General features: G+C 38.9%; 1 protein-coding gene across 1 annotated transcript in view; it reads left to right on the top strand.

Moving 5' to 3' along the window:
• The first annotated feature begins 230 nt into the window (after window positions 1-230).
• CUNH4orf19 (chromosome unknown C4orf19 homolog) overlaps window positions 231-3620 on the top strand; it is a 12238-nt gene continuing 8848 nt past the window's right edge. Inside the window, exon 1 of the mRNA XM_015826839.1 lies at window positions 231-339. The gene's annotated coding sequence lies outside the window, so the exon portion shown is untranslated. The remainder of the gene's footprint in view (window positions 340-3620) is intronic.

Genomic DNA, 3620 nt, shown 5'->3' with positions numbered 1-3620 from the left:
ATGTACTGTATGGGGGAGAGTTTGGAAAAATAAAAAAATTAAAAAATTTAAAAAAAAAATAATCCCCGTGTGATGCGCTACACTCACTACAGTTTAGTGAGATGCTCCATTTATTTCATTTTTTGTTTCATTTCTTAACACTGCGACCAGCAGAAGAGAGAGATGTGTTGCATAAAATCCTTGGCGTCTGCTGGAGGGCAAAAACAGTAATTGGCGAGTGGCGTCTTCAATATTTTGAGGTCAGCAGGTATGAGACAATTGCTCTAGGAGAGACTTGAAGATTGGATTCTGCTGGGCTGGAGGTGATGAAGCTATTAATCTAATGGGCTGCTGCTGCAGGTAATTTCCCATTGGGTGTGCAGGTTGTGCCTTGACTTACAACCGTTTGTTTAATGTCTGTGGAGATTCTCTGCCGTCCGGGCGATGGATGTCCCCAAAGGTGCTTTTTTTCCAAAAGGCAACTTGACTTTGTTTTTTCTCGGAGACGTTTCGCTTCTCATCCAAGAGGTTTCTTTGGTTCTGACCAAAGAAGCGTCTTCATTTCTTCTTCTGAACTGGAGAAGCTTCTTAGATGAGAAGCGAAACCAAGGAAAAACAAAGTCCAGTTGCCTTTTGGGAAAAAGCACCTTTGGGGCAACCGTTTTGTTTAGCGACCTTTCAAAATGACGACGTCACTGAAAAATGTGACTTGTGACCCTTTTTCACCTGGTCACGTGATCAAACTCAGGAGGCGTGGCAGCCGGCTTCTATTTATGATAGTTCCAGGGTCATATCAACCCCTTTTGTGACCACCAGATAAGCAAAGGCAACAGGGAAGACAGATTCACTTAACAACCATGTTGCTAACTTAACAACGGCAGTGGATTCACTGTGGCAGGAAAAATGGTAAAATGGGGCAAAATTCACTTAACAACTGACTTGTTTAACAGTGGAACTTTTGGGCTCAGTTGAGGACTGCTTGTAGGATGGAATGAATAGAAAAGAATAAGAATAAGAATAGAATAGAATAGAATAGAATAGAATAGAATAGAATAGAATAGAATAGAGTAGAGTAGAGTAGAGTAGAGTAGAGTAGAGTAGAGTAGAGTAGAGTAGAATAATGAATAGAATAGAATAGAATATAGAATAAAATATAGAAGAGAAGAGAATAGAAGAGAATAAAGAATATAATAGAATAGAATAGAATAAAGAATAGAATAGAACAGAATAGAATAAAGAATAGAATAGAATAGAATAGAATAGAATAGAATAGAATAGAATAGAATAGAATAGAATAGAATAGAAAAGAATAATGAATAGAATAGAATAGAATAGAATAGAATAGAATAGAATAGAATAGAATGTGGAATAGAATACAATACAATACAATACAATACAATAGAAGACTTGGAAGGGACCTTGGAAGTCATCTAGTCCAACCCCCTGCATAGAATAGAATAGAATAGAATGTGGAATAGAATAGAATAGAATAGAATAGAATACTTGGAAGGGACCTTGGAAGTCATCTAGTCCAACCCCCTGCTTAGGCAGGAAACCCTATACCGTTTCAGACAAAATGGTATTGTAGGGAGATGCTTTCATTCAGAGTTACAATAGCCAGCAACTATCCCTCGTGATCCACTTATGATAATAGAAGATATGCAGGGCGGTGAATATATGCCAAGTGGCGAATTAAACCTTGGAGCAGTTTGACTAGCCTGGTGTGTTTATATTTTTAGCTGGGGGGGAGGTGGGTGGAGGCGATGTTCTTGTAAAACTCCTCACTTCCTCCACGTCACTTGGCAGCCGAGGAAACCAGATAATCCAATTCATAAAAAGAGAACCTGAATGATTCAGAACAGGCCAGCCAGTTTTACACGCCTAAAACTTTGCCCGTAAGGAAATTTCATATATTCTTATCACCCAAAGGGGGGGCGTTTATAATATCTCCACAATTCTGCCCCATATGCAATCATCGGGACCAGTTTGCTGCTATCTGCTTTTATGATTGGAATGAATGAAATGTTCGCTATTTGGCAGAAATCTCTTCCTGGGGGTTTTCCCACTTTCTGTTAAAAAAAAAAAAATGCCATTCCGATTATAAAAGGTTATAGATCTCCAAACGTATGTCAGCTTTTTCATTGCAGTTGATCTGTTTTACAGTGTTTCCCAACCTTGACCATTTTAAGGCATGTGGACTTCAACTCCCAGAATTCCACAGCCAGCATTGCATTGCTGGCTGTGGAATTCTGGGAGTTGAAGTCCACATGCCTTAAAATGGTCGAGGTTGAGAAACACTGTGTTAATATCTGGACCAGCTTTGCAACTTATTTCCAATAGTGATGTTAGCTATTTGTATTACATTTACCTGGTTTTAATAATGTTTCCAACTGAAGTGCTGGATAACATGCACTGGAAAATATTATAAGGGCAAAGATATAAATTGCAATGTATGGCTGTGAAAGTTGGACCATAAGAAAGGCTGAGCGCCAAAGAATGGAGGCCTTTGAACTCTGGTGCTGGAGAAGACTCCTGCGAGTCCCCTGGACTGCAAGGNGATCCAACCGGTCAGTCCTAGAGGAGATCAACCCCGACTGCTCTTTAGAAGGCCAGATCCTGAAGTTGAAACTCAAGTCCTTTGGCCACCTAATGAGAAGGAAGGACTCACTGGAGAAGAGCCTAATGCTGGGAAAGATGGAGGGCAAGAGAAGAAGGGGACGACAGAATGAGGGGGCTGGATGGAGTCACGGAAGCAGCAGGCGTGAGCTTAAATGGACTCCAGAAGATGGCAGAGGACAGGAAGGCCTGGAGGAACGTTGTCCATGGGGTCGTGATGGGTCGGACACGACTTCGCAACTAACAACAACAACAAAGATATAAAACTGTGAAATTATTTCCCTCATCCCTTCTATTTTTGAGGAAGCAAATCCTTTCAGATTCTGGAATTCATGGTCTAATAGCACCAATATATTGCAGTGAACTGTGATTTTTTTTTTTTTTTATTTTAAAAAACAAGCTGCAAAATATTTGAAGGGTTATCTGATGTTGGTTAGGGAACATGCATATAGATATTATGATTATCACCAGCATAGGTGCAGATCTAAAAAAAAGACTATTTATGACCAAGGATGACAAAACATTATTTTGTACTTGCTTTTTGTTCAGTTTCCTTCTGGGCAACATGTCATATATTTTTTTTCCTCCTCCGATACAACTGCCTGTTTGGGGGTTTCTTTTGTGGAGCATGAAATGCAAATTCTGTTGATCGTGCAAACAACCGAGTCCCAATAAAATCCATCTCATTTCCCTGTGTAGCATTCCAACATAAGGCAGTTCCATGATGACTCTCAACATAGACTTCAATAAAAGCAAGTGGACTCTAATACAGTAAGTAAATCCTAGAGTCTAAGCAGAGAGACTTGATATAGATGATAGATAGATAGATAGATAGATAGATAGATAGATAGATAGATAGATAGATAGATAGATAGATAGATAGATAGATAGATAGATATAATACAGAGTGTAAATCATAGAGTCTTAGAGAGATTTGATATAGATGATAGATAGATAGATAGATAGATAGATAGATAGATAGATAGATAGATAGATAGATAGATAGATAGATAGATAGATAGATA

The sequence above is a fragment of the Protobothrops mucrosquamatus genome, unplaced genomic scaffold (genome assembly GCF_001527695.2).
Source record: "Protobothrops mucrosquamatus isolate PMUCROS unplaced genomic scaffold, P.Mucros_1.0 scaffold3321, whole genome shotgun sequence".
Classification (NCBI taxonomy): Eukaryota; Metazoa; Chordata; class Lepidosauria; order Squamata; family Viperidae; genus Protobothrops; species Protobothrops mucrosquamatus.
This window is presented reverse-complemented; position numbering and strand designations above follow the sequence as displayed.